At 43.0% G+C, this 14,607-nt stretch overlaps 1 pseudogene; it reads right to left on the reverse strand.

The window, feature by feature from the left end:
• Positions 1 to 911: 911 nt before the first annotated feature.
• LOC124012715 lies at positions 912 to 12,847 on the reverse strand (annotated as a pseudogene).
• Positions 12,848 to 14,607: the final 1,760 nt, after the last annotated feature.

The raw sequence follows: 14,607 nt of genomic DNA on the forward strand, positions 1-14,607 counted from the left end.
ACCATGGAGATGTCATAATACCCATAAAACCTAGAGGTCAAACAGGGAAATGATTCCAATCGTTTTCCCACCATTCCATAGAGGATTTTAGAAACACTTAAAATAAGGGCTGTGTTTCATGTAGGCTAACCCTGGCGTGATGTATTGATAACCATGTAAATCTCTCTCGGAGAAGGTGACTTTAATATAATATATTAGTCTTTTTTTACTCTGATTCAAAAGTAGACCATGCAAAACTACAAATCCCTGCACATCAGTTCTGACAAATTTGCTAACAGGTATTTTGTCAATTTTAAACTTGCACCACAGTTCACAGAATTGTCCACTTAAAGAAATTGAGCCAATTTATTCATTACTACATTTTAGATGGTAAGAATCTCTGGATTAACTTTTGACTTGAGTCGGCAGTGTCATCCAGGTCTTGGCATTTCTAATTTATTAATGATAGTCACATTAGCATTTCTTTTTTTTGGGGGGGGGGGGGGGGGGTTGTAAATACAGGCAAATGTTGAAGTCACCCGGTCCTAGAGAGTTACAGTTATAAAAACCGCCACGCCATGTTAAACCTACATGAAACACGGCCCTTATTTTAAGTGTTTCTAAAATCCCCCATGGGGATAATGAATGGTGGACAAACAGTTGGAACAATTTCCCTTAATGACCGCTAGGTGTTATGGTATTATGACTCCAACTGTGGTACTCTATAAAACAGACATTCTTGTTGCCCCTATAGTGGTGTAGAGTTTCTCTGGTCCCACGGTGTCATGTGCTGAGTGGAGGAACATGTACTCCGTCCTGGAGCAGAGGTTGGTTCCAACAGTACTAATCTCAGTACCCAGAACTGCACCAATTTGATCAGTGTGACATGTTCATGCAACCAAACTTATTTTAGAAACCAAAAGTCAACTCCATTTGAGATCAGGATTTTTATTTTATTTTTTAAAAGTGGTAAAAAGGATTTTCCACAAAATGAGAAGATACAACCGAACAAAACAACCCCCATCCTTGCACAACATTGACAGCTCGGTATGCTTAAGTATATCATTAAGGTCAACGCACTTACTACAGCACTTGAAACGTACAAAAAATCTATCCAAGCAAATACCCTCCAACTTAGGTCGCACATTTTCATATTTGTATTTTTACAAACACCTCAATTAAGAGACAACAGTACTGGGAAAAAGATCCAGAATGACAAGCACTGTATATTTAAAAGAATTGGGGAAGACACCTTGAGCATGAGTGCCTGTGCCTGGGTTTTTCATACAACCATTTATCAAAAATACTAAAAGAAATGTGACCAAAAAAGAAAGCTGGGGGGGGGGGGGTTGCTGGGGACGAGAAGAAACAGAGGGGGGAAACGATGGATGGGAGCTGTTGGTATCCTAGCTCAGGACTGTGATCGAGAACGGGAGCGAGAACGAGATGCGGAACGAGATTTGGAGCGGGACTCTGAGCGGGAGACGGAGGGGGAACGGGAACGGGCTTTGGCCAGGGAGGGAGATGGAGATTTGGACTTTGACTTGGATTTAGGTTTGGATTCAGTGGGCGTATGGGAGCGAGAGCGGGGAGCCCCCTTCTCGACTGCAGCTGCCTCGTTGTCACTCTTGGCCGGCTCACGGCTCTTGGAGCCTGACTTCCTGGAGCGATCCTTGGCTGCTGATCTAGAGCGAGAGCGAGAACGAGACCTGGACTCATCCTTCCTGCTCTTCTTCCCTTCTTTCTTGCTGCTCTTTTTGCTCTTACTGCGGCTCTTACTGCGGCTCTTACTGCGGCTCTTACTGCGGCTCTTACTGCGGCTCTTACTGCGGCTCTTACTGCGGCTCTTACTGCGGCTCTTACTGCGGCTCTTACTGCGGCTCTTACTGCGGCTCTTACTGCGGCCCACATCCTTGGCCTTGTGTGCACCGTTGGTGCGCTCCTCCTCTCTGCGGCCCTTGGTCTTGTCCTTGTCCTTCTTGCTGTGGGAGCGACTACGAGAGCGGGAGGCAGCACCCCTGGGGAACAGGAAGGAGCAGACAGACAACCGGTCAACTAAAATGTCATTGAACTACGGCCATGTAAAAATGGCCAACACCCCAAGCAATAGCTGGCCATGACATCTGCTGACATCTGGGTAGGGGGACAAAGTCCACATTGGAGTCAAGAGCTCTGGGTAAGTGGACATTTACTACACAGTGACTTGAGATACAGGTGATGTCCCTCAGAAAACGACTAAGTACAGTCGCAGTAGATAAGGGCAGAAGTAGAGTGTAATAAATGGCACCCTATTCCCTATATAGTGCACTAATTTTAACCTAAGCCCCAGTCAAAAGTAGTGCACTGCATAGGGAATATGGTTCTATTTGGGACACATTAAAGGGGTCAGGGATCACCCATGAGTTAAACGTTGCCTGCGCTCTGGGACTCACCTGGAGCGGGAGCGACTGCTGCTGTCACTGCGGCTGCGGCTCTTACGGGACCTGCGGCTCCTGGAGCGAGACCTGGAGACCGAGGGAGGTGAACAGAAGTTAAAAAGGTAAGCCATGTGCATGAAAGATGCTTGAGGGGTTTAGGGTGAAGTGCAGTCAAATGGAAGTGTGAACTGGTGGGAAAAGCAGTGCATTGTGGGGGAGGGAGCACAACTGAAGAAACCAGTCCTTTGTTTTAATGAATGCATTTTGCTCATCTGATTAAAGATGGTCCATTGAATAATAACTACTCGTTATGATTTGCAGCTCGGTCTCATATACAGTGGAAATCCCATCCTCTTCTAGAAGGCCTACTCAGTGTTGGACACGACCAATCAGGCTTTGTTTACACAGGCAGCCAATTCTGATATTTTGCCCAATTATGGGTAACAGATCCGATTGGTCAAACGACTAATTAGTGGCAAAAAAAAACTAAAGTTCTGTGAATTCAGCCTTAGCTTTAGTCACTGATCAGACTGATCACCTTGCATCAAAAATAACTATGAGACTTGTAAACAATAATACCGACTTAGCTACCTGGAACGGCTGCGTGAGTAAGAGCGCTTGCTGCGCTTGGCCCCGGGGCGGTCCTCAATCAGCCGGATCTTCCTGCCGTTCACCTCTGTGCCGTCCAGCTTCTCCAGGGCTCTCTTCATGTCAGAGTACAGCCTGAACTCTATCACGCCCTCGTTCCTGCGTCCTTTATTGGTGTCAGCATATGTCACCTCACCCGCCTGCCTCATGTAGTCCTGGTGAAGGAAGAGAAAGGGTTGGGATTTGGCCAGCAAACCACAAAGATATTAACGAATTAATAAATATAGGTCATTTTATATGGTATACATTATATACACATTTCATGTTATATATGTATTTTGTGAACGGCTAGAAATGTCTGATTTCTAAAGTTAGTTCAAGCATGACAATTATGGGCATTTAATTCAATGACGAAGGTGCACAAAGATGGCGGATTTCAGCTATGACGTCATTATTTAAGCACTACCCACAGAGTTAAAAAAAATAAGTCTCACGACATGGTAAAACGTCTACAATCTACTGCCGTTTCACGTTTTCCAAATTGCCGCCATCTTGGGATCATGTATACCGTGACAATGAACATACCTAAACAAGCGTCACAGAGAGCAGTACGATAGGGAGAACACAGTAAACTAGGCATGTGTGGTAAGTGCATGGGGACCTCCATCTTTATACACCTCCGCTACTGTAAAACCATTGGGCCTTATGACTAAATGTACATGTAATAAGGCTATAGCATGTTTCTCTCCAAAACATGACCATAGGATGCAGAAATCATAATGAAGAAAGAGTTGTTTTTTAAATCTTTATTTAACTAGGCAAGTCAGTTAAGAGGTGGCAGGGTAGCCTAGTGGTTAGAGTGTAGAGGCGGCAGGGTAGCCTAGTGGTTAGAGTGTAGAGGCGGCAGGGTAGCCTAGTGGTTAGAGTGTAGAGGAGGCAGGTAGCCTAGTGGTTAGAGTGTAGAGGCGGCAGGGTAGCCTAGTGGTTAGAGTGTAGAGGTGGCAGGGTAGCCTAGTGGTTAGAGTGTAGAGGCGGCAGGGTAGCCTAGTGGTTAGAGTGTAGAGGCGGCAGGGTAGCCTAGTGGTTAGAGTGTAGAGGCGGCAGGGTAGCCTAGTGGTTAGAGTGTAGAGGCGGCAGGGTAGCCTAGTGGTTAGAGTGTAGAGGCGGCAGGGTAGCCTAGTGGTTAGAGTGTAGAGGCGGCAGGGTAGCCTAGTGGTTAGAGTGTAGAGGCGGCAGGGTAGCCTAGTGGTTAGAGTGTAGAGGCGGCAGGGTAGCCTAGTGGTTAGAACGTTGGATTAGTAACCGGAAGGTGAATACAAAATTAGGCTACATTAATTAAGTTCAAATCCGAGCTGACAAGGTACAAATCTGTCGTTCTGCCCCTGAACAGGCAGTTAACCCACTGTTCTTCGACAGTCATTGAAAATAAGAATTTGTTCTTAACTGACTTGCCTAGTTAAATAAAGGTAAAAAAAGAACAAATTCTTATTTTCAATGACAGCCTAGGAACAGTGGGTTAACTGCCTGTTCAGGGGCAGAACGACAGATTTGTACCTTGTCAGCTCTGGGGATTCGAACTTCCAACCTTCCGGTTAGTAGTCCAACACTCTAACCACTAGGCTACCCTGCCGCCCCCAACATTCCTGAATAACCCGTCGCCACCATACCTTCAGGTCCTGCCAGCTGCAGCGACTGGACAGGTTCTCAACGATCAGCCGATAGTCTGTCCTTGCCGGTGGGCCATATCTGTCTCTGCCACCACGCCCATACCCACCCCCACCTTCAAAAGTAACAAGGATAGAGCAACAGCAATTAGGGCAAGGGGGCACACCGAGAGGACAGCCTCAACACTAATCTCCAAGCTACATTATGTAAACAATGGCCACAAAAAAAAATATGGGAGAAATTTAAATAGATTACAGATGGGGGAAAGTAATGACAAAAACAAGCTAACCAAAAAGAAACAAAACAAAATCAAATCATGTGTGTAGGTTAATTAATGTAGACTAGAAACCTGCACATTTCCATCAGGAACACTGACATAATCTATTCCTCATCTAAACTACTAAATTATTAACTGATGAGTCACGCTTGGGTAGAACTGAATACAAAACTCTACATAACTTAAAAAATGAAAAGCTAAGAAAAAAAAAAAACTACATAAAAACCTGACTGAAAACAGTACTTACGGTGACTCTAATGTTTAACTTAACTAGCACATCTAAATATATTAGACATTTCACATTTGTTTCAGGCACCTATAAGAGCTCAACCCACATCGGTTCCTAACCCAATGGCATCCTCACCACCCGGCCTGGGACTAATGGGACAAGCGGTCTTCATTCACATTGGCTCCCTTTTTTGGTCTGCCCAGGGGCCCAGAATGGTCAAACCACACTCTTGGTTGGAAAGGGGACACCATGGCCAGGCCAGCAATAGGGGCAGGCAGTCAGCAAAGGACTCTTTCAATTAAAACATTGGAGGTTCTTTGTTAAATCTTTACCTTTATTATTCAACATTCATTTAATTAAAACAAAATAAAAAATAATCCTGAATAAAACAAGCAGATTACACCATTCTCAAATTACTCAAAATAGTTAATTTATTCTAGTCAAAATCACAGAATTTATCAGCAAATGTTCTAAAATGGTAGTGAATCTCAAGCTAGATTCCCCCTGACAATTTGAATGAATACGAGTGCATTTGTTTCCTCTGTGATAGGTTCAAAATCAAGCACGCTGTTTCCCAAGATAACGGCATGTCATTTGGTGGTTGTGGTTCATGTAATTTTAATTCCAATCATCAACTCAAAATAAAAATAAAATCTGTTCTCTACACCCATTATTCAAACAATTACTGTTAAGTACCATAAAAGGGTTTATTTCAGTAGTACTAGCTTGTCCGTGATGTGACTACGTCTGCAATACAATACCGGTGTTGTCTTAAAAAAGGAAAAAAAGAGGATGGGCCTTCCCGGGTGGCGCAGTGGTTAAGGGTTGGGTTCCCGCCCAGGCTCTGTTGTAACCGGCCGCGACCGGGAGGTCCGTGGGGCGACGCTCAATTGGCCTAGCGTCGCCCAGGTTAGGGAGGGTTTGGCCGGTAGGGAAATCCTTGTCTCATCGCACACCAGCAACACCTGGGCCGGGCGCAGTGCGCGCTAACCAAGGTTGCCAGGTGTTACGGTGTTTCCTCCAACACATTGGTGCGGCGGGCTTCCGGGTTGGATTAGCGCTGTGTTAAGAAGCAGTGCAGCTTGGTTGGGTTGTGTATCGGAGGACGCATGACTTTCAACCTTCGTCTCTCCCGAGCCCGTACGGGAGTTGTAGCGCTGAGACAAGATAGTAGCTACTAAAAACAATTGGATACCACAGAATTGGGGAGAAATAGGATACTTTATGTTGTCAATTCATCTCATGGATACCATTTTTCATGCCCGTGTCCAGCAAGCCAATGCTAACTAGTGTTAGCGCAATGCCTGGAAGTCTATGGTATCTGTGAGCATGCACCGTGTACACTAATTGAGACTAGGAGTGACCTAATAGGCCGGATTTAGAACAGAACCCTTGGCAGCCACTCGTCCCAGAAACTAGGGGAAACTACAACAAATAAGTTAAATATGTCCTCTTAAGTCACGGGAAAACAACTTGAGGTGCAACTAATCAAATCATAAAAAGGGATGGAATCCCAAAATATAACGGAACACAATTATATGAACTACAACCCCCAAGGACAAACTCGAGATACGTAGTAGTCTCCTATCCTACATGCCCTGCCATGTTGGCCTCCTCAATCACATTTCAAATCATGTTAAAACACAGCTGCATTGTAAACTTACTTCTTCCACCACCACCACCTCCTCCTCCTCCTCCTCCCCCTCCGCCGCCGCCTCCTCCTCCTGAGCCGTAGCTGCCGTCCCGCCGCGGCCCCTTTGTGTGTTCCACAATAACCCTCTCCCCACACAGGTCTTTCCCATTCAGGTCATACACAGCATCATCTGCATCGCGGGGGGTCATCAAATTCAACAAAGCCATACCTTTACACAGAGGAGACGAAGCATGTTAGGCCAGAGACATGGTACAGATTTGGGATCCAATTATTTGACTAAATCTACTGCCAGACTCAAATGTATATGATACTTTTCCAAAATCACAAAGTAACATTTGAATCGGTCCCACTCAGACACATTGATTTGATAAAAACAGAACATTTTCCCCAATTCCAACGTTCCACCTGCAACTCGCGATGGGCGTTGAGAAGACTGGCAAGTTCCAAGTTGAGAATTAAGCAGGGGTGAAGTGTAAAAAAAAAAAAAATTGTTAAAGTAGATTATATTTCTTCCCAGTACGGGAGCTCTTTGTGAAATATTATTAAATCATAGAATCCCATATAGAATCCCTATTAATTTTAACTTTTAAAAATGCATTACCTTTTATTAAGGTGGCATAAACTAGAGCTGACCCATTTAGTCGACAGGCTGTTGGTTGACCGAGATTTCTTTAGTCGAGCAGACAAATTCTCTCTCTTCTCTTTTTCAAACACTCATGGTGTACAAGACACCCGCCTGATTCACACTGAGTGGACTGATCCATTGTGGAGGCCGTTGGCGGTGGCACAGCCCATCAGTCTTAAAACATGTGCTCCTGAAATTGTATATGGTTATATTACATAAGAACAAAATGGTGCAACACTAATACAAACAATTTATATCAAATGCACTTTCTCCCTCGATGAATAGTGGTCTCTGTCCACGGTTCTGAAACACTTCAGTTCGCCTGTTGAATTGGCGCCTTTTCCTAGACCATATTCCTATGTGCATAATAGCAAAGTTAACCAAGATATTGGTGTTGAGAACAATACAGTGGAAGTAGCAGCAGAATGAGATGAGAAAACAGCCCTTGCCTTATTGTCTAAGAAAAGCGAGAAGAGGGGAAACCAACTTAAGTGTATAAATCAATAGCCTAACTGTTAAAATGTGCCTGGCTTTATAAATCAAAACATCTACAGAAAAAAAGAAAGATCCTGCTTATGTGTGTTTAAAAGCCGACTGATTCCGTGAGCACTAAGCCTCACGCAACGACACGGCAAGTAAACAATTCCACAGCTGTTTTTACACTTTTTTTGCGTTTTGCTGTAGCAAATAAAGGCGTTAGACTTCTTTGTGTTGGAACAGCCTCTGCGGTATTATTGATTTAGTGTTCTTTAACGCGGTTCCAAATTGCCTGGGAAATTCTATAATAATGCTACATTTTCTTGATCTTCTTCTTGCCATTATTATGATCATACGTAACATGGGATACTAAAACGATTTGTCATGGGTCCTGAGATACTAAAAAAAAAGGTTCTACAGCTGCAACATCGAGAGCATGGTTGCATCACTGTATGGTACGGCAACTGCTCGGCTCTGACCGCAAGGCACTAGAGGGTAGTGCGTACGGCCCAGTGCATCACTGGGGAAAAACTGCCTGACATCCAGAACCTCTACACCAGGCGGTGTCAGAGGAAGGCTCCCAAAAAATTGTCAAAGATCCCAGTCACCCCAGTCTAAGACTGTTTTCTCTACTACCGCATGGCAAACGGTACCAGAGTGCCAAGTCTAGGACAAAAAGGCTCCTCAACAGTTTACCTTGTTTATACAGCACCTGTTTGGCACAATATGTACGCAGAGCTGGCTCCTTACCTTTTCCCCTTTACCTCCTGAGCAACCAGTAAACATACCGGTTTCTCGAGTTTGTAACATCCTCTGTAACATCCTCTGCATCCATTTTGCTGCCACGTGTGTTACGGTGTTCAAAGTTGGTTAAAAACCAACTTATTTACGTGATTATGATGCTATAGGTCAGGTGCTATTCAGACGGGATTAGTTTTACAATGGGAGGTTGGGTAATGTAATTATGTGCACATTTTAGTCCCGTCCGAAACTGCCACGTCAGTAATTTTTATAATGGCAGGAGTGTAATAATCCCAGCCAGAATAACCTACTGTTTTTTTGGGGGGCAAACTCCAATACTATCCCTGTGACAGTCGACATCCCTGTGTTTTAAGAGAAATGTCTGAGTATGACCGGTGTTGATCAAGGTTTTCGCAAGAAAACAATAACGGATTTGATAAATTGACATAAGTGCTGCGAATGACACACACACACACACACACACACACACACACACACACACACACACACACACACGTCAGAAGTCTAAATACAGTAAGGTTGGAGTCAGTAAAACTTGTTTTTCAACCACTCCACAAATTTCTTGGTAACTATAGTTTTGGCAAGTCGGTTAGGACATCTACTTTGTGCATGACAAGTAATTTTCCCAACAATTGTTTACAGACAGATTATTTCACTGTATCACAATTGCAGTGGGCCAAGAAGTTTAATAAAACTAAGTTGACTGTGCCTTTAAACATCTTGGAAAAGTCCCGAAAATGATGTCATGGCTTTAGAAGCTTCTTATCGACTCAAATGATCTTAATTAGCCTATTGGAAGTGTAACTGTGGATGTATTTCAAGGTCTAACTTCAACACCAGTGCCTCTGCTTGACATCATGGGTAAATCACAAGAAATCAGCCATGTGGTAGACCTCCACAAGTCTGGTTCATCCTGGGGAGCAATTTCCAAACGGCTGAAGGTACCACGTTCATCTGTACAAAACAATAGTACGCAAGTATAAACCCCATGGGACCACGAAGCAGTCATACCGCTCAGGAAGGAAACGCGTTCCGTCTCCTAGAGATGAACGTACTTTGGTGTGAAAAGTGCACATCAATCCCAGAACAACAGCAAAGAACCTTGAAGATGCTGGAGGAAACAGGTACAAAAGTATCTATATCCACAGTAAAACAAGTCCTATATTGACAACCTGAAAGGCCGCTCAGCAAGGAAGAAGCCGCTGCTCTAAAACCACCAGAAAAAAGACAGACTTCGGTTTGCAACTGCACATGGGGTCAAAGATCATACTTTTTGGAGAAATGTCCTCTGGTCTAATGAAACAAACATAGAACTGATTGGCCATAATGACCATCGTTATGTTTGGAGGAAAAAGGGGGAGGCTTGCAAGCCAAAGAACACCATCCCAACCGTGAAGCACAGGGGTGGCAACATCATGTTGTGGGGGTGCTTTGCTGCAGGAGGGACTGGTGCACTTCACAAAATAGATGGCATCATGAGGTAGGATAATTATGTGGATATATTGAAGCAACATCTCAAGACATGTCAGGAAGTTAAAGCTTGGTCACAAATGGGTCTTCCAAATGGACAATGACCTCAAGCATACTTCCAAAGTTGTGGCAAAATGGTTTAAGGACAACAAAGTCAAGGTATTGGAGTGGCCATCACGAAGCCCTGACCTCAATCCTATAGAAAATGTGTGGGCAGAACTGAAAAAGCGTGTGCGAGCACGGAGGCCTTCAAACCTGACTCAGTTATATCAGCTCTGTCAGGAGGAAATGGGCCAAAATTCACCCAATTTATTGTGGGAAGCTTGTGCAAGGATACCCAAAACATTTTACCCAAGTTAAACAGTTTAAAGGAAATACTATCAAATTGGGTGTATGTAAACTTCTGACCCACTTGAGAATGTGATGAAAGAAATAAAAGCTGAAATAAAACATTCTCTCTACTATTACTGACATTTCACATTCTTGTGGTGATCCTAACTGACATAAGACAGGGAATTTTTACTAGGATTAAATGTCAGGAATTGTGAAAAACTGAGTTAAACTGAGTTGAAATGTATCTGGCTAAGGTGTATGTAAACTTCCGACTTCAACTACATGCATGTATGTATGTATGAATGCTACACGTAGCCCATTTATTTATATGCATTACGCCGCCACTATAGGGAAGATGGTTCAGAAACCAAGCTGGAGTTCAGTGTGGCCCCATCACTTGGACATGTTGAATCTGTCAAATTTGTGTGTGTGTGTGTGTGTGTGTGTGTGTGTGTGTGTGTGTGTGTGTGTGTGTGTGTGTGTGTGTGTGTGTGTGTGTGTGTGTGTGTGTATATATGTGATTCAGCCTGGATTCGAACCACATCGTATTTTGGAGGGTATTTCCACATGTTTAAATCCATTCGTACATTTTCCATGCAACTGACATGTGGCAATGATGTTTTAATTATTGTGATAAGCTAACATTTTACCAGTAGGTCATATCCCCACTATTTATTTAGCCGGTATGGCTTACTTTCCCCTAAGTAGTAATCAGCATGAAACGGTTAGTTGAAAAATTGCTGCCGTTGCTAAGGTGTACCGGCTGTATGGAAGCATGAACTTACCACCGTCACAATATATGGCTATGCTGCTGCTATAGTTGTGATACTTTGCGGTCCTGACTGTGTGTACTAGGGTTGAAGGGTGGGAACCCGGTTACTGAGATTTACCACCCAAAACCACTCCCTTTTCCCAGGATAAATAACGGTGAAATAATATACCTAGACAGTTAAGAACAAATTCTTATTTACAATGCCGGCCTACCCCGGCCAAACCCGGACGACACTGGGCCAATTGTGCACTGCCCTATGGGACTCCCAATCACAGCCAGATGTGATACATTTCATTTAACAGTTGAAAGTGAGGAAGGAAGCAACCATAGAGAAAGAGGTAGGCTAATAACATTTGGGGAAATATTTAGAAAGGTATATAAGCGGCAGCCTACTAATTATACCAATAGGCCCTATTATATTTAACTAGGCATGTCAGTTAACAAATTCTTATTTACAACGACGACCTACCCCGGCCAAACACAAACGATGCTGGGCCAATTGTGCGTATCCCCATGAGACTCCCAATCACGGCTGGATGTGATTCAGCCTGGATTCGAACCAGGGACTGCAGTGCCTTAGACCGCTGCGCCACTCGGGGGCCTGAGTCTGCAATCAATGCAGGGTGCTAACCAAATTCCATCTGCAAACATGGTGCAGTTTTGAGTACAGTTAATAACGTTAGACTGACTAGCCATGTCGAAATAGTGAGCATTTTGTTTTTATAAACCCATGTAATATTAGTAACGGGCTTTGCAAATGGGGTCTCATCTGATCCACCAGACACCAAATATCACCATTAGGTTGGCTTTACAGCAAACTAAGTTACAGAAGAGAGAAAGTGTACACGTTGCCAGCTATGGGGGTAAGTTAACTAGCCTAACGTCGTTAGCAGATAGCTAGCATGCCAAACGTAATTTCAAGGTGCCTGCTAACGTTACCTAACTAAGATGTTGGCTATAAAACATGTAACTAACTACCTTTTATTATTATTATTTTTTTAAAATAGGAAGCGTCTAGTACTCAAAACAATTAGACGCTAACGTTAGCTAGGTGCTAACGACAGCTAACGTTAGCTAAAACTCGTTAACCGAAATTGGTTAACAAACTTTGGTTGTCTAGCAAATATCTTATACATTTACAACCCATACAAATAAATAATACGTCAATCGGGTTGCCAAACTCAAACAATGTACGAGAATTGTCAATAAACGGCGCTTCAACAGGCCTAGCAACTAGGCCACGAACTCAACGCGGTAAGCTAGCGGTAAACTAGCGGTAAGCTAGCGGTTAGCTAGCGGTTAGCTAGCGGTTAGTTAGCGGTAAGCTAGCGGTTAGCTAGCACAGAACAACGACACGGAGAGCGGCGTTCATTTTGTTACCCGTTTTTCAGGTCAACTTCAAGTATCTTCCCATAGCCTTTGAAGAACTTCTCGACGTCCTTTTCCCTCGCTCGATAGCTCAATCTTCCGATGTAAACTCTCGACATTTCCCCTGTGCTGATTTTTGTGTAACAGTCACAGGAACAAAGACACAGTTGCGCGGTAGTGGGAAAAGGCACATATATTATACACGCTATTCTGATCAAGCGCAGAAGTGGGCGTACCATCAATAGTAGGTCCAAGGATCTTTATACTGCTGTTCAAATGTAGCAAGTTTGCAATTACAATTGGTTATGTCTTGTGTGCGCCCTGTTAGTTCATTCACTTTCCAATGTTCAGTCCATATATATATATATATATATATATATATATATATATATATATATATATATATATATATATATATATATATATATGAACAACATTCCATTTTTATTTATTTATTTTTAGGCCATATTGATTGCCATTGGGTCTTTTGTATGTCAATGGTGTCAACATGAATCCCAGTTTAATTCCAGAATGACCTTAACATGTAAATGCGATAACTGTGTGAATAAACAAGGTGAAGTTGACTTGTCTACCTAGTAGTGTCATTGATTTCTATATAATTGAGTAGTATAGATGATTATACAGTGGCTTACGCAAGTATTCACCCTCTTGGCATTTTTCCTATTTTGTTGCCTTACAACCTGGAATTAAAATGTATTTATTTTGGGGGGTAGGGGGGTTCTATAATTTCATTTACAAAACATGCCTACCACTTTGAAGATGCTAAATATTTTTTTGTGAAACAAACAAGAAATGAGAAAAAGAGAACTTGAGCGTGCAAAACTATTCACCCCCCCAAAGTCAATCCTTTGTAGAGCCACCTTTTGCAGCAATTGCAGCTGTAAGTCTCTTGGGGTATGTCTCTATAAATTTGGCACATTAGCCACTGGGATTTTTGCCCATTCTTCAAGGTAAAACTGCTTCAGCTCCTTCAAGTTGGTTGAGTCCCGCTGGTGAACAGCAATCTTTAAGTCACCCCACATATTCTCAATTGGATTGAGTTCTGGACTTTGACTAGGCCTGTAGAAAAGGCCCATAGAGTTGGTGGAATAATCCTTTAATTCATTGCCACTTACTCGGCTGGGCCAGGGGCGCTTTAATTAGGTCAGGTGGGAAATGTCCGACAGATCTCAACTCCATAAAAGGAGTAAATTGCCATCGCCTGATCTCGCTGCTTTCTCTTCCTTAACTCCGTCTGATCCAGAGGTTCTGTGCGTCCATGAATCCACTGACTCTGTTACCTTTCATCTGAACTATCTGTGGCGATCGGGGGAGTGGGCCATCAGTTATTGCTTATAGTTATTACCGCGGAGCGCGGCTTGGAGCGCACGCTTCAAACATATTGTGTAATGTGAATTGTCAATGACCACGGATCCTCATAGACCAATTATGCAATCGATATGGTTAATATGTATTGAAATGAATTATATGTACACATGAAGACAATAAAAGGGTGAAATGAGAAACGTCATTGTTTGCTGACTGATCGACTTTGATACCAAACTAATGGGGATTATAGATTGAATAACCATTCACTATTGTTTTTTTTACTCCATGATTTATGATATAGTTACGAGCCTAAATGACTTATGGATTATTACTATTGACTTCTTAATGAACTGGATTGTTGATTTCCCTAATTATGTTAATCATGAATGATTGTTATGATATCATCTTTGGGATGAGGAATTTGATCAGATACATGTTATTTGTTTCCTTTGTGATGCAGCACAGACTACTAGGTAAATCTACCACTTTATGGTTAAAGGAATTCCTGCCTCAGTCTCATCCATTCCTCTGTCACCTGACACATGACCACCTGTTCACCTTCACTGTCAGTCATCCTACCTGTCCAGCTACCCACACAGATTCTACTAATATTCAAGGCCATTCCAAGACATTTAAATATTTCCCCCTTAAACCACTCAATT

This window comes from Oncorhynchus gorbuscha, linkage group LG24 (genome assembly GCF_021184085.1).
Source record: "Oncorhynchus gorbuscha isolate QuinsamMale2020 ecotype Even-year linkage group LG24, OgorEven_v1.0, whole genome shotgun sequence".
Classification (NCBI taxonomy): Eukaryota; Metazoa; Chordata; class Actinopteri; order Salmoniformes; family Salmonidae; genus Oncorhynchus; species Oncorhynchus gorbuscha.